The following is a 27,443-nucleotide window of genomic DNA, read 5'->3' as shown; positions in this document are numbered from 1 at the left end:
AGAACACAAGGTGAAAGATGAAAGGTAGGCACACGATTAGTAACAGAATACAGCCACCAACTGCAATGATTGAAGAAAAATGGCTGGTAGAAGCCCTGGGTCCAAGAGGACAGAGTGTTAACGATTTCATGAGCAATTGTGGCATCCTCAGAAAGCTCTCTGTGGGAAAAGTCAATAGCATAAATTTCTTCTTGCAATTTAAGAATATCCAATGACATATTATTATGACTCCATATACCTTGCAAGTGAACCTTAACTAAGGGCCATTTCCAATGAGTATCATTATAGGGAGTATTAGTAACACAAATATACTTAAAATCCAAGTGACCATGAAGAGTAAGATGATTTTGAATATTATACACCTTATCTCTAATTATGTTAACAGTTTCTTCTAAAGCATTAAGTTTAACCTCAATTTTCTTTTCAATGTCCATTTGAGTTCCCATAGTAACTGAAATATTTTTTGCCAAATGATTAACATAAGAAACAGTTTTAACACTACGAGTGAGATTAACAGCCACAGTGGCAGCCGTAGCCACAACAGAAACAATAGCTATAATACTAGCAATGAGAATACCAATAAATTGTTTGGGTCTTAACAGAAGTTCATGAACTTCATGAAAAATTGGTAAGGCTTTTTCATCATACCAATCACCAGAAATGTTAACAGGAAGCAAAACATAAGGAGGTTGATGAACAATTCCTATTGTAAAAGTAGGAAACATAGAGGAGTCCATACAATTGGTGAGGATACAATTAATGCAAGAAATTGAATAAGGCCCATTGTTTTCAGAAAAAGAAACATTACCAAGTAAAATAGCATAGGGGGATGCAACGCAAGATTGAATGTATACATGACCTTTACCTGGATAGGCACGGCTATGAGAGCCAGCAAAATAATAACTGGGGTACACAGACAAAAACAATTTCCAAAGAGAGGTTTAAATTGTGCCCTTATGAGTGGTAAAAATAGGAGTGCTCCACCCACTGGGCATTTCATAATGAGTTAGATCTTCACTTTCACTTAAAGGGTTAGGGATGGACCAGTCATACAAAGTAAAAACAAAAGGCAGAGTATAATACAGAGCTTGTTTTTGATTAGGATAACAAAATTGCCATTGGGGAGAAGGATTAAAGGGAGTGTTGCCAGAGTGACAAGGTTGTAGTTCCATGAGAGGAAAATCAGGAGAACAAATTTTAGAAGATTCCTGAATACTAGGATAAAATAGTGTCCAATCTCTTACAGAAATAGACTCAGCAGGGAAGAGAGTGGAAGGGCCATTGTATGTTCGTAATTGTTTAACTCCTAGAAGAAAACAAAAGTCTCTAGGAATAGGTAGAGGAGGGGAAGGTTGTAAAGAGGCATAATTCACTGTAAGAAAATTTATTATATATAAAAGAAGCATAAAAACACATAGGAGGAGCAATGGCCTGAGCTGTATATGTGTAATTGGCAAGTTGAGGAGTAATATGAGAGGAAGAAGGAAAATTATGTATAGAGGTATCATTAATGTAAACAGGAAAAGCAGGATCATCCCAAGTAACAGGTCTTAAGACAGGTAAATCAGGAACATAAGCCCACAGCGTGTGGCGAGTAGAGGGGGGAGAATGAGGAACAGGAAAAGCAGTAGCTTGTTCACAAGCCAAAATAGCAATCATGGCCATAAACAAGGTTACAAGATTTCTAAAATGTCCTTGTTGCCCAACAAGATTAGAGGCTTCAGCACTAAGATGGCGAAGTTGATTCCAGGAAGGTAGAGATACATCACGGTATCACGAATTACATCTGTTGTTCTGTCAGGACCAGCATCTGCGACGAGCAGAAGCCGTCACTCGTAGTTGATGAAATCTCGGGATCAAGGAGTTGTTTATGTTCATGCTTCACAAGGTGTTCAGGAGCCCAAATAGGTGAATCAGCAGACCTAGAAAAAACACAAACATGTCCTTGTCCCCATATGAGGACTGGATCTGGGCCATGCCATTAATTAGAAAGGGCGTCTTTCCAGATAACTTCGGGGGGAGACTTATGATCAGGATGCCAAAAGTGATCAGCAGCAGAACAGTTGTTATCATCCAAAGTGAGAAAGTTTAGTACATAGAGTGCATGATGAAGCCAGTCATGTGGAGACTTGGAAAAAGACACAGTATTAGAATCATGTTTCAGTTTAGATAGTAGATTTTTGAGAACAGTATGAGAGCATTTAACGATACTCTGGCCTTGAGGGTTGTAAAGAATACCTGTACGATGAGAGATTTGAAATTGTGAACAAAATGACTGAAAACTTTTACTAGTATATGCAGGACCATTTTCAGTTTTTAAAATCTTAGGAGGACCAATAATAGAAAAGACCAAGAGGCAATGAGAAATAACATTCTTAACTGCTTCTCCAGTGTGGGCAGAAGCTACAAGAAAGTGGGAAAAGCTATCAATGGCTACATAAATAAATTTAAGCTTGCCAAAAGAAATAAAATGTGTAAAATCCATCTGGTAAACATGAGCAGGTTGCAAACCGCACGGGTTAACTCCAAGATGAATGGTCTGTGGGAGAAAAGAAACACAGGCAGGGCATTGTTTAACTATGTGTCTTGCCTGTTCCCTGGTAATGTGAAACTGTAGTCAGAGACTTCTCACGTTTTGGTGATGTATAGCATGGGAAGACTTGGCCTGCTGTACAGGAGAAAGAGCAGGAAAAATATTTTGAGTTAGGGTGTCAGCAGCAGAATTTCCAGTAGCCAAGGGTCCAGGTAGGTTAGTGTGAGCTCTGATATGCCCTATAAAGAAAGAATGGAAACGGCATCTAAGAACCTGTTGGAGAGATAAGAGCAAGAAAATTATTGAAGAAGAGTCTGAGAAAGATAATGGAGCTGTTTCAAGGTTCTGAGCTAAGTTAACAACATATTGGCTATCAGAATATAAATTTAAAGGGAAATCCCAATTTGAAAGCACACGCTGAACAGCGAGTAATTCTACTCTTTGTGCAGAGCGTTTCTCAGTCTGAAAAGAAAATGATTGATCATTAACTACTCCAGCAGCGATGCCAGATATTGATTCATCAGTAAAGGCTAAATAAGCAAAAGGCAAAGGGGTTTTTACACAAACTTGTGGAAAAATAAGAGAGCATTGAGAATAAAATTGGAGAAATTTATCAGTAGGATAATGACATAAAATTTTACCAGGATATCCAGCAAAGACAATCTGCCAAGAATCAGAAAATGTCCAAAGCCATTGTTGTTGTGAATTATTATAAGGAGAAACTATCTTTGATTGTTCATAACCAGAGTGTTAGGGCTCTGGATCGGCCTTTGGCAACCAAAGTGGCTACAAGGTCAAAGTAAGGGGTGATGACTTTGCTTCTACCAGCCGGCAGATGGAGCCACTCTAACACTCCCTGTTGCCAAAAAACTCCAGTGGGGGTGTACTGTGTGTGAAGTACACAATAACACCAAGAAGTTTTCACAGAAATTCTGGTAAGTTTTTGTTGTCTTAGAAACTCATTAACCAACTGTAGAGCCTGCTTAGCTGGTTCTGTCAGTTGCCTAGGAGACTTAGGGTCAGAGGAACCTTTAAGAATATCAAACAAAAGTTTCAATTGACCAGTAGTTAATTTTAAACTAGGGAGTATCCAATTAATATCTCCAAGAAATTTTTGAAAATCATGAAGAGTTTTTAAATAACTTGTAACCAATACAGGAGATTTAGAGGAAACCTGATAACAATCAATAAGCCTGCCTAGATAATGATAAGGAGTAACTAGATGAGCCTTGTCAGTAGCAACAACAAGATTAGCACTTAATTAACATGCCTGCAAAGAGTTATAGATTTCAAAAAGAAGCCTCAATGTGGGTGCAGCTAAGAGTAAGTCATCCATGTAATGTAACAGTAAGGCCTCAGGAAGTTGATGACGAAGTGGAGAGAGTACTTTAGCAACATAGGATTGACACAAAGTAGGACTATTAGCCATGCCCTGAGGTAAGACAACCCATTCAAATCTTTCATAAGGTCTGTGAAAATTAGTAGCTGGTATGCTAAAGGCAAAACTTTTACGATCCTGAGGAGCTAATGGAATGGAAAAGAAACTATCCTTTAAATCAATAACTAACATATGCCATTCCTGTGGAACTACAACAGGGGAGGGCAGTCAAGGTTGAAGTGCCCCCATAACCACCATGGTTTCATTAACTTTTCTCACGTCCTGTAACAATCTCCATTTGCCAGACTTTTTCTTGATAACAAAAATAGGAGAATTCCAAGGACTATTAGTGGGTCTGATAGGGCCCACTTCGAGTTGCTCCCGAACCAACTTGCGAGCTGCTAAAATTTTTTCAGAAGGCAGGGGCCACTGCCCTACCCATACGGGTGCATCAGATATCCAAATGATGGGATCAGCATGAGTACCGGGAGTTACAGTGGCCCCCTCTAAAAACACACAAGACTGGCACGGTCAGTTTTCACCTGTACAGGCAGGGGCTCAGAAGAGCCCTGCAGATTTTTACCAAGACATTTAGCCAGATGGAATCCTTGTTTAAGCATAATATTTAAAGCAGTGTTGTGTGTAATTAGCTTCCATAGCTTCCAAAATGTCTCTGCCCCACAAATTAATGAAAATTCCTGGGAGGACATAGGGGCGAAAAGTACTAGAATGACCATCAGAGTCTGTCCAAGACAATAAAGTAACAGACTGTTGGGGATTGGAACTCATGTCAATACCTTGTATAGAGGTTATTGCCACAGTAAGTGGCCAGGCAGAAGGCCAATGTATAGAAGAGATGAATGAAACATCGGCACCAGTATCCAAAAGTCCTTTAAAAGTATTACCATTAATGTTAAGAGTCATCTCAGGTCTGTTAGCTGAATCCAATAAGCATAAGAAGAGGAGCCAAAACCTTTAGATCCTCTAGTTTCCTTTGATAAAGGATGTCCAATTGATACATTAACAGGAACTAACAAGAGCTGAGCAAAAGGCTGAGCTGGGTCTATAGTGCAAACACCTAAAGGAGAGCAGGCAATAACTTTGATTTCTCTAGTATAGTCATTATCAATAACCCCAGGTATGATCTGTAAACCTCAAAGGGAGGAGAAACTACCCCCCAAAATTAAACCTGCATACCCAAAGGGGAGAGGGCCATAGATGCCAGTTGGTATTAAATGAACAACTGAGTTAGGTGTTAATACCTGTTGGGCAGAGGAACAGAGGTCAAGTCCTGCACTGTTGGGTGTGGCACGGTGGAGGTCAGAAATGGATTTGTGGTGACTTGTGAGGTTTGTACCAGAGGTGCCCCGATTTGTTGGGGCCAAGCCTGCCCTTTCTGGGAGTTTCCCAAACGGGGCATCAAAGGATTACCTTGTGCATCCCGTTTGGATCTGCACACATTGGCCCAGTGGTTTCCACGATGACAATGGGGATACTTACCAGGAGGGCGAGTTTTAGATTTCTATGATGTGGGTGGTGCAGGGAGAGCTAAAAGTTACATAGATGGTTGTGCAGGGGCAGGTAAAGCCAATTGTTGTCCAGATGGGCATTTCTTTGCTACATGGCCAGGAAAACCACAGTGAAAACACTTGATATTAGAATTTTGAGACTGTCTCTTTAAAAAAGCGGCCACTGTCATGCCATTCTGAGCAGCAGCCATAGCTAAGCCATTTTGATATGCTTTGCCAATATCTGCACACATCCTAATATAATCAGAAATAGTGGCACATCGCCATGGTCTTATGGCAGCCTGACATGCAGCATTAGCGTTCTGAAAAGCCAAATGTTTGGACAGCATAGAGCTGGCTTCCTGATCGCCAACGTGACAAGTAATTTCCTCTAAGAGACACGAAACAAATTCCTGATATGGTTCATCAGATCCTTGGCGAATTTTAGACAACTCCTCTGTCTTAGCTCCCTTAGATGGAAGTTGGCACCATACCTTTAGAGCTAATGTATTAATTTGTAACAAAGCTTCATCAGTAAGGGAAATTTGATTTTGTAAAGTTTCAAAAGCACCTCTGCCCACAAGCATATCTAAAGTAACCTGGCTACCAGCACGCTGATTGCACTCAGACTGATTCAAAGCAGCCTCATCATAATAGGCTTCCCATAACAGAAAATCTCCACCAGAAAGGCAAGCTTTAGTTAGTCTTGTCCATTCAACCGGTGGCCAGGCAGCTGTTGAAAATTTTTCTAAAATAGACAAAGTGTAAGGTGCTATTGGGCCATAATGCGTGAGGGCTTCCTTAAGATCTTCCTTAAAATCTTTCAGGAACTTAGGAGGAATAGCTTCATAATGATGGGTGACTTGCCTGCATTATCAGTAACTTCTATAAGAGGATATAATGATGTACTATTGGCGTCAACAAAACCTTTATGCATAGACATCATGGCTTGTGTTAAGGGGGAGATGAGAGCAATGGGGGTGGATCTAATTACCAAAGAATTAGAAGGTACAGAAGATGGTGCCTGAGCAACAGGAAAGCAGTGTTGTTGTTGCAAGGTGAGCGCTTTAAAGCAAAGAGAAAGTAAGTCTCTGACTTGATCAGAAAGGTCTGAGGGAAGGGTGAGAGTTACTGGATTAAGATCACGGCGAGGGGTGTTATGTGGGGAGACATACCTGTCAGGCTCTTTTGAAACAGCTTCTGTCACAAGTTGGCAGCTATCCAACTTGTGTCACAAGTTGGCAGCTAGGTGGATGTCTAGAAGAAGAATGGTTAATACCATGCTCCATTTGATCAAGAGGATCAAGTTCAGAAGGGGGAGGGGAGAAAGCAGCAGCAGGGGAAGAAATAGCACTGTGAGAGCAAGGACGAGCAGGTTCTGCTTGAGAGAAGCAGACACTGTCTTTAAGTTTAGACCAAATAGAAAGTAAAACCTCAGTTTGAGGTAAAGCTTTATTATGAGAGGCATATTGTTCAATTTTCTCACCAATTTCATCCCATGTAGTTTCCTCCAATATTCCTCTTTCTGGAACCCACGGGCAAATTTCACGAATAATGTGCACAAACTCCTCCACAGTTTTTAGCTTAATATCATGCCCATGTGACTTAATCATTTTTTGTTATAATTGTATAAACAAGTTACACTCCTTAGATTCTATATGCCTCATGTTTTACTCCAGATGAAACTTAGAAATTTTGTTTACTTTGACTTGTATCTACAACAAAGAGAGAATAAAATAGATTAATATTATACAAAATCAAAAGTAGAGAGCTTACTTCGAGAAAAGCCAAACGTGCTGTTTCAGCCTCACCTTTATAACTTGAGCGTCACTGTGATCCCTTGTGTCCAGGGTCCCTGTTCGGGCATCAGATGTGGGGGTCTGGCACGTCTGCCGGGGGGGTTTCCGACCAGTTGAGAGCCTCAGCCCCACTCAAATGTTCTTAACCTGGAAGAGGGAGTGCGAGGAAGAAATGATAGATAGAGAGTGGGATCTGGAGGACTGCCAGGCAATGCCAGAGCAAGAATTACCAAGACAGCAAGTTTATTTGTGCAAACTACAGGTTATATACCTTTCAGTGCTTGAGGAGTTATGTACATTCTATTGTATCTTGAAATAAAATCAAGAACAAAAAATCACAAGAAAAGGGGTACAGAAAGAATGACTCTTAATCAAAGGGTGTACAACAAAGGGTCAATAAAGTTTGCAAAAAGGGGAGTCATAAATCTAAACATGTGTTTTTCTAAATTCAGTTAAGCAAGCAAGTAAGATCATTAACAAGGTATAGCTGGACCTTTCCAAATGTCATTCTAACCTTGCCTATTCATATAGGATCATATGCAAACAATATGATTGAGTTAGCAGAGGTAAACAAAGTCTTAGAGTTATTGTGCAGAGAAGGAACTAGGAGGCACACAATGTCTAACCATACAATGTCTCATTAGACCACAAGGCCTGAGCTCAGCCATTCTGTTGCAAATGTCAGAGGCAAAGATTGATGTTTATAAAATCAGTGCAACCAGACTTCCTCCTTTCCCTTAGCTCAACAGCCTCCAGGAGAGGATAAACGTGTATGGGCTCAAGCTCAAGATGGCGAGGGTCCTGTCAAGGGCCCTTCGCAGGAGCGGTCCCCACACTCAACTGATTTGACTCTTCTGCCTTAATAAAGCCCACGATTTAATTGTTACATACACCTAAGCCAATAATCTATGTAATATGGCCCTCCTGCCTACTGACAGGTGGCATTGTGATATACCACTGGTCTCCTTTCCAGGTGATATGATTGTCCTCTCCTGCCTAGGTGCTATTTTCAAAGTGGGTAGTGACATATTGATGAGCTCATAACTCATGTGATGTGATCCTTCAGCCTGGATTCTGCCCACAGGAAACATTGTGACACATCACTCTTCCCAGCATCATAGTGATGTGAATTTCCTACAAGCACTCAACTTACAAGGGGTGTTGAGGTAAGCAGCAATGGAGGAAGGGTTTACAGTGTGCCTACATAAACTGGTTATAAATAAGGTATAAAAGAAATCAGAAATGATAAACTCTGAAGGCCACAGGAGGCATCTGGGGAAAATGGCCTCTCTATTGCCAGCATGTTCCCAGGTACAGAGTGACCTAAGCTCTAATATTTTAAACACTTAGCCCAATGACATAACACCCTCTTGAAGCACTGGAATGTAACTAGATACATAGGCTGCTTGCTAAGTCTGCTCCCACCAGCTGCATTATCACTTTTATACCAGATAAGCATACACTTTTAGTTCTTGAAAAACTCACATAATCTGCCACTGCTATCATCAATCTTATGTTTGATGCACAGCCTCCCTTTCACTGATTCACCCCACCATTTTTTCTATAGATAAAACTGATTGTATTCAGTAAATATTGTGAAAACCAGAGCTCAGCGTCTTTGTAGCCATCTTTTCACATTGTCCCCCCTGTCCCACTTTATACATTCTTAACTTGTCTTTGTCTCATTTCTTTGTCACCACTGAACTCAAGGTACCCATAGGTGGAGTGTAGGATACCCTGGCACCCTACAGGGGGGATACTAGTATATCCCTGACTCATATTCATATTCAGGTGCTGTGACTCTTTCTCCTGTTTCTGTCCACAGGCAGGATTGTGACATTCACCGAGGTTCAAGTCACAGGAATAATGACTACTGTCATATAACAGCTTGGCCAACACAAGAGATTTTGACTCTTACAGCTAAGCTCAGAACAATCAGTAAAGTTCTGGGTCTTCTAATCATATCAAGATTACGAATGATCATGAAACTCATGAATATTCTATAAAATACTTGGGTCTTATAAGAGTCCATTACAGAAGTAAAATTTTGTCTCTCATTGTTACACCATCCAACAATTGGGATTGTCACTCTCACACATAAACAGAGTCCATAGGTGAGGTTCTGAATCTCACATGTGCAAACAGTTTACAGTTAGTATTGGGATGGTCATACGTGGATCTGGCAACAGGTTGGAAGGTGACTCATTTCTGGACCCAGCTCATAGGCCTGTCAATATCTCTCATGCCTGATCCCAGGTAGTAGAAGAGATGTTGACTGTTGTATCTAGTCTTACATAACAGATAAGATCTTGGGCTTCCGATGTTTCAGAGGTCTCAGAGAATCACAACACTCATGCATACTGTACAATGCCCTGAAGTGGTACAGATGGTGTTAAAATAGGGCCCAACTCAAAATCCTGATTGTGACTCTTGTATGCACACACAGTCCACAGTTAGAATTAAATGCGAACAGAACCCACTCACGGGGGCCTGGATCTCACTCACAGAAACAGTTCACAGGTGGAATTGAGACTGTCATAACTAAATCCATCCACAAATGGAAGGGTGGCTCATTTATGGACCCAGTTCACAAGCACACTGATGACTCTCATACCTGGACCCAGACATGGTAAGTGTTGACTCTCATGGCTGAACTTAGGGCAACATGCAGGGTCATGGGTTTCTACCATCATGAAGGTCTCAGAGCAGGTTTTCATTCTCGTGCATACTATAGGAAACCCTTAAGTGACACAGAGGGTGCCTTATAAAGGTCCAGGACACAGGTGACATTGTGACTATTCTCTGCACTCAAAACATACAGTGAGAAATGTCATCTTCCCACATGGACACAGCCTATTGTTGAGGTTCTGAATATCACATCTAGATCAGTTTAAAGTTGATATTGTGACCTCTCACACATGGATCCAGCTCACAGGTAGAATGGTGACGTTCATACTAAAACTCAGCACACGTGTGAGGCAGTGATGACTCTTAATTAGACCAGTATGTGCAGGTGAGGTTGGAGCTTTCCTGACTGAATTCTGCCCAGCATTGAGATTGTGATTTGTGTATTTAACACGATTCACAGAAGGTGCTGTCTCTTACACCTAGAGCTAGAATATATGTGGGACTGTGGATCTCATCCCTGGACCTTCCTGTAGGTTTGACTTGGACATATAATTTTTTCTCAGCATCAGATTGACTTTACTCCCTTGCATGAATCCTGACAACAGTTGGCATTGTGACATATACCTCACCCAAATACCTAGGTAATATGACTCTCCAACCTGAGTCCTGCCTACAAGGGGCATTGTAATGTGTCTCTGAGCCCAGCAACTGGGTGATGAGACTCTATTTTCCTGCCTGTGTCCTGCCTCCAGTAAGGTTTGGAACATAAATCTGGGAATATTACCTAGGTGATATGACTCTCCTCTCATGGCTTGGCCCTGTCAACAGGAGGGATTGTGACATACTGCCGGGCCCAGCACCTAGGTGGTGTGACTCTTTTGACTGGGTTCTGCCTACAGTGGGCGTTGTGACATATCATTGAACCTAGCACAGAGGTGATGTGACTTTTCTGTGTGGGTCCTGCCCATGGAGATATATTAACAGTTCTCTGGGCAAGCATTAAGGTAATGTAACTTTCCTCCCAGAGTTCTGCTCACAGGTGGAGTTGTGACCTATAACTATGCCTAAGCAACAGTCATGATGATGGCTTTCTTACACTGACTAAGCTAATAGGAGAAATTTTGACTCTAATAGCTAAGCTTAGGGCAACAACTATGGTCCTTGGTCTACTCATTGTAAAATGCTCGCAGAAGATTACAGCATTCACATGTATTTTATAAAGTCCTTCACTTGTATAGAGAGTGACATAACAGGACCCAGCACACAGGTGAGATTGCGACTCTCATAGACACATGTAGACAACAATTAGGATTGTCACCTTCATACATAAACAGAGTCCACTGCTGAGAATTTTTTTATTGAATTTTAGGTTTTGGGGTACATGTGCAGACATGCAACACTGCTGAGATTCTAAATCTCATACATGGATGCAGTTCAGAGTTGAAATTTTGACTTTTATATGTGGATCTGGCCTCAGGCTGAATGATGGCTAATTTATGGAACCAGCTCACAGGTCACCTGTATACCAATATCTGCAAGTATCCAAACAAATTTATTTTGCTCCTTTCCAATCCAAGATCTCATTGAATCATGAATTTAGTAAAATGTTACATAGGTATGAACAATAATCTTTGTTTGTGCAATTTTTTTAATACTTGTGGATAACTATCCCAAGTATTGCTTTCTCAATTACCACCATTCAGCCAATACATTATTATTATTATTGTTATTGTTATTATTATTATTATTTTGGATGAAGTTTTGCTATCTTGCCCAGCTGCAGTGCAGTGGTGTGATTCTCCTGCCTCAGCCTCCCGAGTAGCTAGAACTACAGGCATGTGCCACCATGCCCGGCTAATTTTTGTATTATTAATAGAGACAGGGTTTCACTATGTAGGCCCAGGCTGTTCTTGAACTCCTGACCTGGTGATGTACACACCTCAGCCTCCCAAAGTTCTAGGATTACAGACGTGAGCCAATGTGCCTGGGCCAATATGTTGTTCTTATGTATTTAATGTAACTGTCTATATTCTTGTCTTTCTTGGTTTCTTTCAACTAAAAAAAAACTGATTCAAAACAACACAACCTTTATCGAATCCAGTCAAAGTTGAAACATTTAGTGATGATGGATAGAAACTCATGGCTGACTCATCAGATTTTTCATAGGTCCTCTCTTTTTCTCCCTGGAACAATTTATATGGTACTAGAAGAATTGGACTAATAAGCAGATGCTGTGGAGTCCTGGTTCCAATCATTCAAATTTTTCTTTGATAAGGTATTCTGACTTAAAATTATTAACTAATAACATATAAAGGTGCTTAAAAGCTCCAGAATAACTATTGTGTTCTGGGAAACCAAACATGTTACTTTTCACAAAATTATCATGGCAAGTGAATCTGTGCAGATGCATTCAGGAGCACTTCATTACTCAAATATAGCACTGGGGAACAGGTGGGCTAAAATGCTTTATCACTCAAATACAGCTACTAAGGAACAGGTGGGCTAAAAGGCTAACAACATTTTCTAGACTCCAATTCTCCCATTAGTGATACACAGGATGATGTCATAATTTAATGGTAATTCTGCACATCCTCAGGGAAAGACAGGATGTGGCGGCTGTGGTTTCTCCTTCACCCAGTGCCCAGAGATGTCCTGCTGACCCAGTCCCTCCCCAGCCGCTGCTCACAAGAGCAACTCTGCGATGTGCTGCGGGTGGGCTCTGTCGTGGCAGATGCAGCAGGCTCCGAGATCACGCCTAGCAGCAGAGTGGGAGCCTCATTGCTGCTGCTGTTGGGTTCATGGTTCTGTCCTGAAAGCAGAATAAGACATCTTCAATTCCAAGATAAGGCTGCAGCAGCAGCAGCAGCCTCACGGACTGCAAAAGCCACAGTGATCGGAAGGCCGAGGGTAGGGCATCCTGAGGGAGGGACTGCGCAGCTGTAGGATCGGTGGCCAGGCCGGGAGCTGGCACTGAGCAATCACATTAGAGGCCGATGTCAGCTGTCAAGGCCAGATTTCATTCTTTCTAAGGTTGAATCGTATTGCACTGTGTGTATACACCACATTTGGTCTAAACATTTATCCCCGATGGGATAAATCCCATCTTCTACCTGTGTTAAAATAAACAGTACATTATAATTAGCTATAATTACCCTACTCTGTAATGGAACACCAGAATGTATTCTGCCTGTCTAACTGTAACTTTGTAACTGTGACAAATATTTCCCCATTTCTCCATTCCTTCACTTTCTCTAGCCTCTAGTAATGGTAACCATCATTCTACTCTCTACTTCTATGAGATCAACTTTTTAAAATTCCACATCTGAGTGACATCATGTGGTATTTTTCTTTCTGTTACTGGCTTATTTCACTTAACATAATGTCCTCTAAGTTCATCCATGTCAACATAAATGACAGTTTATTCTGTTTTATTAATGAACATTATTTCTGTGTGTGTGTGTGCATGTGTGTGTGTAGCATTTTCTTCATTCATTTGTAGATGGGCACTTATAACTGTTGGTAAGAATTTAAATTGGTATAACTGTTAGGAAAGACAGTGTGGAGGTTTTTCAAGAAGTTACAAATAGAACTACCATATGCATCCACTGGTTATATATGAAAAGAAAATAAAATAAGTATGTTAAAACGTGGCTAGGAGCAGTTGCTCATGCCTGTAATCTCAGCACTTTGGGAGGCTGAGGCAGGTGGATCACCTGAGTTAGGGAGTTCAAAACCAGCCTGACCAACATAAAGAAAGTCTCTATTAAAAACACAAAATGAGAGAGGTGTAGCTACTTGGGAGACTGAGGTAAAAGAATCCCTTGAAGGTAGAAGGCGGAGGTTGTGGTGAGCTGAGATTGCATCATTAGGCTTCAGCCTGGGCAACAAGAGTAAAATCACCTAAAATTAAAAAAATTGCACTCCCATGTTTATTGATGCAGTATTCACAATAACTAAAACCGTTATTTATTTTAAGTATTCCTTAGTTTATCTTTTCTGATGCATTACACTCTAAACTTATTTTCACTTTTGGAAACTTATAGTAACCGATTCTTTGCATGTTGCCTTCCTGTTTATGCAACCTAGGAAACAATTTTTTTTTATTTCTTCTCATCTAATTTTTATATAAATAAATATATTTGTATCCTGTGTAATTTTTCTTCTATAAATTATATGAATACATTAATTCTGCTCAGATTTAATTTACTAGTCCTCTCATCAATTCAGTGTATTTTAATATGTCATTTGTATGCTGTGCATTACATTGTTTTACTACATTTCCAATAGTTTACTTTCCATTTGCCTCTTTTCCAAATATGATTTGTGAAACTCATAGTTTTTTTCCACATTATTTTGGTTTCTTATTATTTCATTATATTGGACAAATATTAAATACAAACCTCATATCTGAGTTTTACGTGCCATATAATTTATCTAACGCTTCATGCTAGTAGCTCATCTCCTTGTGTACAACATACTTCATAGTTTCATTCTCACATGTTGAAGAGAGCACACACTGGATGCCTGCAGGCACTTTATCTGTGTTTATTCCATTTGCCTTGTCAGAAGCTGAACAATTCACATAAATTTAACATCTTTGTGATCAGATGCATCCGAATGGAGCACTGGCCTCTCAGGTTGATATTTCTCTCAACCATTACCTTTATTTACTTCTGATCCTGAGAAGTTTTCATCATTTTTTAAACTATATTAGGCATTTTGTAAATTCTTGTGACTTCTTGGTGATTTTATTATCTGCATTAAGTTTTTGAAACATGTTATTTTTCTGAAAAGCAGAAATGTCAACAATTGCATGCATGAGTAAAATATTTGATCTACAATTTCTATGTCATAGAACACTACATCATGAGAAATCCCAAGTTTCTTCATCTGAAATACTGGTAGCTTCAAGAAACCACATTGTAATACTTGGTAAAATGTGTTTACTTTTTTATCATTGGAAAATTAATTAGGTACTATGTACAAATTTCAAAAATACTTCACTGCAGTAAATAGTATATGGTATGAATTATTGTTTTATTTAACATATAATAAACATGGGTAAAACGATTTATATGAATTCAGATCTTTTGACTTCAATTGCTGTTCTACTTTATTAGCACTTCCCTAACTCCATAAAATGTAAAATTTGAATTTTTGTTTAATCCAGAATTTATTGAAAATGTTTTTTTTAATGTGATAATGTTACTATTGCAGTTGAGGATATTTTCAATAAATATCTTAAACTTGAGGCCCTAAGTATTTCTTCTGTACTAGATATCAGATTTCTCTGGCACAACTCCATTACTTGTGATAACATTTATGGAATCTGAAAATGTCAGGACACCATTTCAACACTGTACCCAGTTGTTGATATCAAATATCTTGTTAGCTATGAAACAAACCAAATATAAACGTTGAATATCTAGTACAAATAAACAGAATCTTCACAGAAAACAACAATAACTGACTAATTTTCTACAATATGTCACCTATTCATTAGTTCTTCAGTAATACCATTTATGCTATTTCAAGTACAAGAGGTTCTTTATCTAGGTTATAAAAGGCATCAACAATGATGCATAAAGTCAGATTTATTTTTATAAACTTTTGATGCTTCTTTTGCTGTGCATCTTACTGTGAATATAGGGAGATGAAGACAAATATACATTTAAGTCAACAGTGGGCACATGAGTTTTACTCATATGGTTCTTTGCTTATATGGATGTTGTAAATAACAAGATACAATCATGAAGTTTGATAAACTCATCTGTACCTTGTGAATTTTAGTCCACTTAGTGTAAAACTTGATTCAGTCACTATTTGTTGGTTTAAACAATGATTTTAAAAGCTGCAAACAAAACTTTATTACACATTTCTGAATCAGGGAGTGGTAAACTGTGATAGTTTCCCTTTGCCACAGACTGTTTTGTGAAGAAAACTTCTGCATAATATAAAATAAATAAGAGTTTCCAAACTATTTTTTAGAAAGCTTGAAATTTTTTCTACAATTAACCTTCTCTCTAGAGTCGCCTTTAATCAGGGCTTGGTCCCTGTGTCATCTTTTTAAGGTTTAGTTTCTGGAAAATATTCAGCAAACCTCTCCAATGCTTTGTCCAAGTTTGTTTTTGCTTTGAAGAAGGCAAACATCTTCAGCTGAAGTTGGATGCCTGTCCCCAAGCTGTGTCTCTTGAAGCTAAAGCTGATTGAAGTTCTCATTTCTCCACCATCCTTCCCCAGGCCATCTTTTTTCCAAACAATCTACTTCAACATTTTCTGACCTTTGTTGCTGTCAGTAATTTCAGAATAAACAGATGCAGGAGCGTCATCTCTTGGGAAAGTTTCTTCACTTCTGATCTACTCCCTACGTTTTCCAGCTCCATCTGTATATTTTAGATGGTTCAATGTCTATTCATCCATCTCAAAATATGTATTTTGAGAACCATATTTTACTTGTACTTTCTTTAATTATTTTCTTATTTCCAACTCTTTTTTCTCCTTACTTTGTGTTGAACCAATAAGCAATTTGTTTTTCTTATCAAAACAAAGGTGAGCTCTAACCTGCTGCAGTTCAAAGCCATCACAGCTATCACTGCCAGGGCGAATGTGAAAGGGTAACACAGGCTCTCCAAGTTTTACTTCCTGTCTATGCTCAAGGACACAAAGATCGCACTTAATTTTGAGCTAAACAATTTCCATTAACAATTGTTCAATTTTGACTGCCTTGATCTACAAGGACATAACATGTAAGTCATGGTTAAAGTAAATTTCTGAATAAAACTTACTGACACCAACTTCAGGGATTCAAAGAGTATGCTTCAGATTATGTTCTCATCTAATTATACCACAGCTTTTACAACGGTAATGATAAAAAGTGATGCTGTCTGCAAACGGGTGATCTAGTGGCAATTACTCTAATACACAGAGGCCAATTATTTTTTTTTCATTTTCCTCCTCAGTATCTTCTGCAGTGACATAGCCTTCACTGATAATGTGAAGAGGGACGATGCTATGGCCATAAAGGATGCCTGTGGAGCCAGAGCGATGGGAGTGCATGCGGTGAAAGGCAGTCTTGCCCAGGCTGGCTGCCGTGGTCCTCTTCAGGATGCCCTGGCACATATTTTCTGGAGCCAAACGGGGCTGTGGACAATGATCAAGGGGACACCTTATGTCCTAGCTTGATCTGTGTGACCTGAAAACTGAAAAAATTCCTTGGAAAGATTACATCTTCCCCAGCTACAGGAACAGTGGGAGGAGCGTCAGAGTAGTCAAGTGGCCTGAAGCACTCTGCCGTTCTTAGGTTAAGCCAGAAACAGTGGCCAAGAGAGTTGTAAATAAAACTTGCCTGTGGCTGGATATTACCTACTGATTACTCTTATTTTTATTCCACCTTTATTGAGCTATGATTTGCATATTGAAAGTGTATATATTTAGGGTGTACAATAGAGTGCTTAGATGTGTATACATCTTTAAATTATCTCAATAAAGCTAGTAAACATATCTATGCCTTCACACAGTTGCTTTATACTTTTCTATGTGTGTGGTGAGAGAACATAAGATCAATTTTTGTAACAAGTCTGAAGTACAATTATTATTAACTATAGTCACTATTCTGCACATTACACCTCCAGCAGTTTTTTAATTATATAACTGAAGATGTGCACCCCTTGATGAGTATCTCCCCAGGTTTCCCCACTCCCTAGCCCATGGAAACTACCTTTGTAGTCTATCTCTTTTCTTTCTTTTTTTTCAGGATTCCACACACAAATGAGATTGTGCAGTATTTTTCTTTCTTCATTTCACTTAGCATAATCTCTTCAAGGTTCATAAATATTGTTGTAAATAAGACTTTCACTATTAAAGATGAAATTATCTTTCTCACATGGTTTATTCATTTATTTGTATTAGAGGAGTGCAGATGCCCTTACCGATACTGATTTCATGTCCTTTGGCTATATACTCTGAATTGAGATTAGTGGCACTTACAGTTTAAAAATTTTAATGAAACTCCATACTTTTTTTTAAATTATGGCTGCACCAGTGGACATGCTCAGCAACAGTGTACAAATATTCTCTTTCCTCTGCACCCTAACACTTTTTATCTTTGTATGTTTTGATAATAATTCTCCTTAACCCCACAATAAGGTGACATCTCAAGCTGACTTTGATTTCAATTACTCTGATGGTTCGTGATGTTGGGCATCTTTTTATCTAGGGGCCATTTGTATGTCTTTGGAAAAATGACTATTTAGATGTTTTGCCCAATTAATAAGGAAATTGGTTTTTGTTTTGTTCTACTGTGCATTTTTTGTATTGCTTCATATTACATATATTTTGGATAGTAACATATTATTCTACATATGGTTTACAAATATGTTATTCCATCCAATATATTGCCTTTATATTTTGCTGATTTTTTTCTTTAGTGTGCAGAAACTTTTTACTTTGATATAGTTTCACTTTTTTATTTTTGCTTTTGTTGCTTGTGTTCTATGTGTAGAATCCAAAAAATCATTGCCATGTCCAGTGTCGAACAGCTTTTTCCCTATTTAATTTTTAGGGGATTCATGATTTCAATTCTTATGTTTAAGTCTTCATTTTAAAGTCATTTTTGTGATGATATGAGAAAGGTTTGCTTTTTGTAAGTGCATATCTAGTTTTTTCTACACTATTTCTTGATGTGTCTATCTTTTCCTAATTTTGTGAAATCAGGTGACTGTGTATGTGTGAGTTTATTTCTGGGTTCACTATTCTGTTCTATTGGTTTTTATATAGGTTCTATACTATTTTGATGACTATCACTTTGTAATATAGTTTGAAAGCAGAAAGTTTGAGGCTTTAAGTCTTTTTGTTCATCTTATTATTTGGCTATATGGGGTCTTTTTGTGACTCCATACTAATTTTACAATTGTTCTACATTATCTTAACACTATTCAAATTTTGATTAAAAAAATTTAATCTGTAGATTACTTTGTGTAGTAGATATTTTAACAATATTAATTTTTAGAATCAATGAACACAGGATATATTTCCAATTTTCTAATCTTTATTTTTTTTATCAACATTTGGTAGTTTTCAGCATGCAGATCTTTAATATTCTTGGTTAAGCTTATTCTATTTAATAAATTAAGTATTTTATTCTACTTGATAACATCATAAATGAAATAGTTTTCTTAATCCCTTTTCAGATTTTATGTTGTTATTGTATTAAAATACCACTGATTTTCCTGTTAAGGTATCTTGCAAATTTACTGAATTAGCTTGTTAGCTATAACAGAGTTTAGTTGTTGGTGGCGATGGTAAAATGGTGGGTATTCTTAACCCTAGTTATACTTTAAGTTGATGATGACTATTATTATTTTATAATTTTAAAAATATAACCAGATAGGTTTCTGCTGTCAGAAATTCAGTGCAATTTAAATGTTCCGTTTTTTCTTTTTTTGGGATTGAGTCTAGCACTGTCACCTGGGCTAAAGTGTAAGGGTGCAATTTTGGCTCACTGCAACCTCTGCCTCCCAGATTCAAGCAATTCTGTCTCAGCCTCCTGAGTAGTTGGAATAACAGTCAATCGCCATCATGCCTGGTTAATTGTTTTAGTAACAATGCCAGCTTTTGACTGTCTTTGGGTGTGAAATTCCTAGAACAACAAGAGTAGACAGTGTTCATTTCTAGAGGTGAAAATATGGTTGGCTGGTTGTGCATATGTAAGTAACTATCTCACCTGTGCTGAGTCCTGTTATGACACTCTTTTTACCAACTGAGGGCATTGTAAGGTATGTGTAAAAGTCACAATACTTTCTGAGACCCACATGCTTACATGGACCCACAATTTTATTTATTTTATTAAGCCCAGACAGAGACAACATCTCCTTTATTGGCTGTGTCCAGGTATAAAATTCATCACTGTCCTTGTGAAGGGGGTCCAGGAATTAGTTATCACCTTGCTTGTGAGTAAATCCATATACAACAGTCAGAATTTCAACTGTGGACTGCATTCATGAAAGACTCAGGGCCTCAGCAGTGGGCAGTGTCCATATGTAAGGGTGACAAACTTAACTTTTGACCAGATGTGCATGTGAGTCACAATTTAAATTGTGTGGTGAGCCTTATTTTGAGATATTCTGTACCACCTAAGAGAAATATACCATATGCTAGCGTTTCATAGTCCTCTGATATTTCTAGGCAGAAAACCCAGGACAATATCCATTGCCCCAAGCCTAGCCATAGTCAACATTTTCTTTTTGCTTGGTCTAGGTACAACAGTCAACACCATGCTTGTGACCTGGTTCCAGAAATTAGTCACCATTCAGCCTGCTGTCAGTCACAGTTCCAACTGTGGTCTGCACTCATATGTGAAGGTGACAATCCTAGGCCAAAAGGAACAGTCAAGAAAGAACAGTCACATCTACTAGGTGCTGGGTCCAGTAATATGTCACAATCCGCCAGGTAAGCAGGTCCAAGGCAAGAGAGATGGGTCATATTACCTATGTGATGGGCCAGTAAATATGTCACAATCCCCCTTGTGGGCTAAATTCAGGCAGGAGAGGAATGTCACATCACCGAGGTGATTTCTGTGTAAATATTTTAAAATTACCTCTGAGAGAATGACCCAGGCAGAAAAGTCATATCACTGAAGTGCTTGGCCTAGGTAAGTGTCACAATCCAAATACCTTACTAGACCCAGGAAGAAGAGTAAAATTAATCAGGTACTTGGCAAAGGCATATGTCAAAATTACACCCACAGAAAGATCCAGAGATCAGAGTCACAAAAGTGCAATTGGGCTGGCTCCAAATACAACAGTCAACACCTCTTATGAGTTCTGTCCATGTACCCGAGTCATAATCTCAACTGGATCTGTGCAAGAAAGCCTTATCCTCATGTGCCAACAGTGTTGTAGTAGGAAAGACACAACTTCACAGGGGTGTTTAATCTTGATATAAAAGTCATCTTCTTACCTGTGGTCTGAAATCCATATGAGAGTCACAGTTTCAACTTTCATTTTTTTCCAGGTGTTATATTCAGAACCTCAAAAATGAGCTGTGTTTATGTAGGAGGGTGATTATCCTGTCATGAGTGTGCAGACAAGAGTCACAATTTTATCTGTGTGATAGACCCTGTTTCAAAACTTTCTTTGCCACCTGCAGGCATTATACAATATGCTTGAGTGTTGTGGGACTCTGCAACCTTTGTACAAGTAAGAAACCCAGGACATTACCTGTCACCCTAAGCCTAGCTACTAAAGTCAACATCTCTTCTATTACATAGGTCCAGGTATTAGAGTCACAATTGTGCCTGTGAACTAGGTCCAGAATTGAGTCACCATTCTATGTTTGACCAGATTTACATATGGTAGCCACAATTGCAACTGTGGACTTAATCTGCATGTGAGATTCATGAGCTCACTAGTGGGCTCCATTTATGTATAATGGTGACAATACTAACTTTCTACAGGTTGTGCTTATGAGAGTCACAATAGCACCTGTGTTCTGATTTGTATTATGATACTCTCTGTACAACCCAAGGGCTTCACAATGTATGTGTGTTTGTCAGAGCCTTCTGTAACCTTTCTAAAAGTAGCTGACCAGAATTCTACCTTCTGCCCTAAACCTACCTATGAGAGTCAAAATCTCTCCAATTGGGTGACTCCACATCTGAGAGACATTATCATGACTGTGTGCTGGGCCTAGGTATAAGTTATAATTCTACCTGTGCATGAAAAGAGACAAGAGGGTCACATTACCTGGGTGCTGGGCCAGAGGTTTTTCACAAATGTCTATGTTGGCAGGTCCCCCAAAAATGTTACATCACCTGGATGTTAGGCTCAGTAATATATCAGAATGCCCAGTGTAGGCAGGACACAGGCTGGAGAATCACATTACCTGGGTGCTGGGCCCAGTATTATTCCAAAGTTTTTTATGGAAGCAGGGCACAGCCAGCCAAAAAGAGTCACCCTATTTAGGTGCTGGGATCAGTAATATGTCACATTTTTTTCTGTTAACAAGAAGCAGTAAATCGAGGAGAGTCATATTCCGAAGTAGTGGGCCCAATGATATGTCAAAATCCACAGTGCAGGCAGAGCATAGGAAGGGAAGTGAGTCACATTACTTATGTTGATGGGCCAAGAGACATGTCACAAAATCCACTGTGGGAAAAGTGTAGGCAGGAGGGTCACATCACCCAGGAGCTTGGCCCAGGTATATGTCAGAAGCTTAACTCCCAGTTGATGGCTAGGCTTCCACAAGCGAGTAAAGTCAATCAGATGCTTGGCAAAAGTACATTGTACTATTACACCTGCAGGTATGTCTAGGAATGAGATTCACAATCCTGAAAATTTCCAGGCTTCAGATAGGAGTGTCAGTGTCTTTGGTGAGTTGTGCCCAAGTATGTAAGACAGAATCTCAGCGGTGTTGATCCAGCCTCAACTCCAGCTGAAAACAGTGTCCCAGTGTGGTAGCCATATTCTCACAGTTGTGTTGAATCTTGGTTTGAAAGTCACTATTCTACCTGTGGATCAGATCAACATATGAGAGTCACAATTCCACTTTCAACTTCCTTCAGATGTGACATTGAGAACCTCAGCAGTGGGGCATGTTGATGTGAGAGGGTGACAACTCTTTCTGTTTGCTGAGTGTACATACAAGGGTAACAATCTCACCTGTATGCTAGGCCATGTTAACACACTCTCTGTACCAGAAAGTTTGAGAGTTTCAGAGTTTCAATCTGCTCTGAGACTTTTGTGGTGGTATAATCCCATGGTACTATCCATTGCCTTAAAGGCAGGCATGAGAGTCGGTATTTCCTTTTTGACTGGTTCAGATATGAAAGTCATTACCATGCCTGTGAGCTGAGTTCAGAAATATTATTTGTCACCATCTTATTTGTGGCTGGATGCACATATGGCAGGCATAATTCCGGCTGTAGACTGTGCCTACAGGTAAGATTCAGGGTCTGAACAGTGGGCTCTGTCCATGTGTGAGGGTGACAATCCCATCAGCTGGGTGTATGTAGGAGTGTAACATTCTTATCCTGTGTTGGGTCCTGTTATGACACTCTCTGTACAACCCAAGTGCTTTATATAACATCTGTGAGTGTCATAATTTTCTGTGAACTTTGTATAAGTAGAAGACCCTGGATGAGTAAAAATCTCTCACATTGTCTTGGTCCAGTCATGAAAGTCATTACCGTACCTGTGTTTTAGGCTTAGATACATGTCACAATTTTAACTCTGAGCAGAGACCAGGAAGAAGAGCCATGTCATCTAGGTGCTGAGTCCAGCAATATGTTGAAATCCTCCCTCAGAGCAGGGCCCTGTTCTAGCAGAAGACTTACATCACCTAAGTGCTTGGCCCATGTATGTGTAACAATTCAGTCTGCATGCATCCTGGGCCTACAAATGCGAGTCAAATCACTCTGATGTAAGGCAAATGTATATGTCACAGTTACACCTTTAAGAAAATCCAAAAATAAGATTTATAATTTGGGACTTGTCTCATCTTCAGGTATAAGTCAATATCTCCAGCGAGTTGGGTCTCAATACATGCATCACAATCTTAATGGTTGACTTCATTCATGTAGGGGATCTCCAATCACACCTGCAAATTGTGTCTTGGTAGAAAAATCACAGCCTAACAGGTGTGCTTAATTCTGGTCTGAAAGTGCAGCCAATCTGTGGACTGCATTTACACATTGGAGTCACAATTCTAACTTCTGTCTTCAGTTTTGAGATTCACGACCTGTGTGCTGGACCCTATTGTGACACTCTGGGCCCCTGGAGGACTTTATACAATATGCATGAGAGCTGAAGTTCACTTGGAGACCTTTATTCTGGTACAGAACCACAATCTTATTTGATTCCCTATTTTGCGGGATAAGTGTCAACATCTTTCTCGTTGGCTAGGTCCAGATATAAAATGTGTCATCATGCCTGTGAGCTGGATCCAAACATAGGTCACAATCCTGCTTGTGAACAGTGACAAGGCAGAAGAGTCACATCACCTGGGTGCTTGTCTAGAAATACATAATTTTATCTCCTGTGGGAAAGGGTCAGGTAGAAGAGTCATATCCCTTTGGTGCTGAGCCAGGTGAAAATGTTACAATACCCTCTGTAAGTGGGACCCAGGCAGAAGAGGAGAACTACCTCACTTTGCTGCTGGTACCATGGATATGTCACAACTTCCCATGTGATGATGATCAGGCAGGATAGGAGTCACATTACCTAGATGCTGAGTTCAGCAGTATGTAAAAATATCCCCTCAGGGCAGGGCTCAGGCAAAAGTGTCACATCACTCCGGTGCATCCTCCAGGCATATGTTACAGTCCCACCTAAGGGCAGCACTTGGGCACAAGAGGAGAGTTACACAAACTAAGATATGAAATCAGAAATATGGTACAATGCCTCCTGTGGGCAGGGCCCAGGCAGGAGTGTCACATCATGTGGAAGCGGGATCCAGCAATATGTACAATCCCCACTGGGGCAGTGGCCAGGGAACAGAAATGGGCCACATCACAAAGTGATGGGCCCAGCTAGATATCACAATTTCCTTTGAGGTCAGCACAAAAGAGGAAATGTTACATCTCCTAGGTGCTTGTGTTAGGTGTATGTCACAATTCTATATGTGAGATTGGCTCAGGAAAAAGAGGCAAATTATTCAGGTGCTTGGTAAAGGTATATGTCAAGATCACACCTGTGGGTGTGGACTGGAAAACATGTTGCATCACCTGGGAGCTGAACCAAGAATAAGTCAAAATTCTTTCAGAACTTAAGCAGAAGAATAACATCACCTGGGTGCTCAGTGCAGTAAAATGTCACAATTGCCCTTGTGGGCTGGGCCTAGGTAAGAAGGAGACTAACAAGACATAGGTACTGGGTGAATGAATATGTCACAATTCTCCTAGTAGGCAAAACTCAGTCAAAAGTGTCATAGCATTTGTGTGTTAGACTTAGAAATATGTCACCATGCCCTCTGTTGGCAGATCCCAGAAAACAGATCACATCTCAGGTCAGGCCGGAGACTCGACAATGACTCTCTGTGATGGAGGGCTCCTGCTTCCACAAGTCTCAGGAACCCATCCCTCAGGGCAGCAGTGGGGGTCGCTAAGAGGAGAACTGGCTTGTGCCTGCACATTGGCTAGTACTACTCACACTCCACTCCTGAAAGTCAGGATACAACCTTTTTGAAAAATGGCAGTAGTGGCCTGGCATGGTGGATCACACTTGTAATCCCAGCACTTTGTGAGGATGAGGTGGGTGGATCATGAGGTCAGGAGATTGAGACCATCCTCCCATCCTGGTGAAACCCTGTCTCCACTAAATTGCAAAATATTAGCTGGGTGTGGTGGTGTGTACCTGTAATCCCAGCTACTTGGGGAGGCTGAGGCATGAAAGTCACTTAAACCCAGGAGATGAGGTTACAGAGAGCTAAGGTCACACCACAGCACTCCAGCGTGGCGACACTGTGAGAAATATGATGGCCCAAGTGGGGATGGGGTGATAAGGGAAGGTAGGGGAAAAAAGACTGTGCAAGACCCAGGGCTGGACAACTAAGAGTCCTGTGCTAAGGACCTCCTTGAGCCATCTCCCGGTTTGGTTTCTGGTGGAGAAGGAGCTTCAGGGTGCTGGCTGGGATCTGCAGACTCCTCTACGGATCCAATTTTGGATTCCACTGGGTCAAAAGGGATGGTGTTACAATATGGTGAGGTGGGGAGGACCTCACTGGAGAACAGAAAGATTCCATGTAACTCAAGACATGGTGTCAGCTGAAAATTCACTGATCCATGAGCCCACTTCTTCCTTCCTCCTCCCATGACAGAGAAATGGCCTGCCCCAGTCTCCAAAGCCCAGGTGCTCCCGCATCTCAACACTCCTTCCCGAGACACATGCAAACAGGCATACGGGTGAGTCTGAGGTAAAGCAAATGTCACCAGACGTGGCACTGGCTTCCCACAAGAAAAGATGGAGATAGTGAGGTCAATAATGTCCAGGCATGTGCCCAGGGGGCAGTGGAGACCCCCCCAAAGAAAGCCAAGGAAAACTGAAGCACACCTGGGAATGAGGAGAGGGCCTGTGCCAGAGTTAAAGCCAAATTCAGCGACACCTGCCAGAGGAGCAGAGAGGTTTGTGCAAAGTACACCCCACCCCAGCAATGCAACAACTATGTAGCCCTGAGGCAACCTCCCCTGCACCCCACTAGAACAGTCTCTTTGGCTCCCTGACTTCTTTGGCACCCAAAAGATTAAATAGTGGGGGGAAGTCCGACCCAGGAGCAGAGGAAGCAGATGTGCTTCAAGAATGAGACAGAAAATCTCCTGTGGGCAGGGCCCAGGCAGGAGAGTCACATCATGTGGGAGCAGGGTCCAGGGGTATATGCAATCCCCACTGGCAACACCCCCTTCCCAAGAAGGCAAAGGCCCACCATGGTCATCTACTGCACATCCTAAATAGAACATGCAACCATCAGGTGGGACATGGAGACCAAAGGAGCTTCCATATCTGAGACACTTATGAAGACCAGAGCTCCAGGATCATCATGGCTACGCAATCTATAGAAATAGGTTTGGAGAGAAAAACAGTCATTAAACAGATCTTTAAAAAGTTTCAACCTGATGAACTCAAAAGTGTTATTTCTTGAAGACATTCAGTTAGACCAAGGAGGATCTAGAACCCTCAGATACATGGCAGACAGCAAGAGGGAGGACCGAACAGAGGCCAGATCCCAGGCAGAATACAGCACAATACCACTGCCATGGCATCCAGGAAGAAGGACTGCCCAATGGGTGACTGGCCTGAAAGGCCAGCATTTGAGTAACAGAGATGCTTGCCACGTCCTGCTCCTGGCTTCTTCTCCAAGCCTGTGTCACCGTGGGGCAACATTTCTCAATGAGAGAAGAGGGTTGGAGGAGTAAGAACCATCTAGAACCACCTACTCTGACCTCAGTCTGCATCCCTCCTGCAAGAGGACAATGAGCTCCTGAGAGGCTTTTGTCCCTAGGTGTGGTGTGCCAGTTTTGATCTTAAAAAAGAGGTTGCTCACAAGGGGGAGGAGATTTCAACCCCTGCGTGTCTGAGGCAGCTCCCCAGGTGGCCCAAGCTTTCACAAACCCAAATTTGAACAGCCAGAAAAATGACAACCAGCCAAATGACCCAGGAAGAGATGGCGTGGGGAGAGAGAGAGAGAGACAGGAATAGAGAGAGAGGAGAGAAAGAGAGAGACACACACACAGACATACAGCAGTGGCACAGAAGCACCCACCCCCATGCATCCCCGGAGGCTTCCGGGTTCCAGGCTGTGCTCTCCGGGAGAATGACCCTCAGGTCAGCGAGCACCAATGGGCACAGGCAGACCTCTCCTCAAGATCACAGGGGTCATGACTTTTGGGGAGACTCACCCACACACCGTCTGGGCCTGCCTGAGGCTGAGATCCCGCTCTCTGAAACTCCACCTGAGGTTTCTTCATCCCTGTCACTTTCCGCCACCCCTGGCATTTTCCTGGCATCCAGGAAACCTCCTGCCGACTCCCTGGAGAGGTCAGGTGGGAGCCTCGACACAGACCCACTGTTGCCTCCTGCTTCACCTGCTTTACCAAGCCTCAGTGTCCC

General features: G+C 40.8%; 1 long non-coding RNA gene and 1 pseudogene across 1 annotated transcript; both read right to left on the bottom strand.

Moving 5' to 3' along the window:
* Positions 1–600: 600 nt before the first annotated feature.
* Positions 601–27,443, bottom strand: LOC144580511 (uncharacterized). The gene is made up of 3 exons (XR_013530071.1): positions 27,233–27,443; positions 7,231–7,365; positions 601–1,922 (listed from the first exon to the last, which is right to left on the bottom strand). It is a non-coding gene; the product is annotated as an uncharacterized LOC144580511 (long non-coding RNA).
* On the bottom strand, positions 11,809–17,789 carry LOC118151291 (angiogenic factor with G patch and FHA domains 1-like; annotated as a pseudogene).

The sequence above is a fragment of the Callithrix jacchus genome, chromosome 20 (assembly GCF_049354715.1).
Source record: "Callithrix jacchus isolate 240 chromosome 20, calJac240_pri, whole genome shotgun sequence".
NCBI classification, from domain to species: Eukaryota; Metazoa; Chordata; class Mammalia; order Primates; family Cebidae; genus Callithrix; species Callithrix jacchus.
This window is presented reverse-complemented; position numbering and strand designations above follow the sequence as displayed.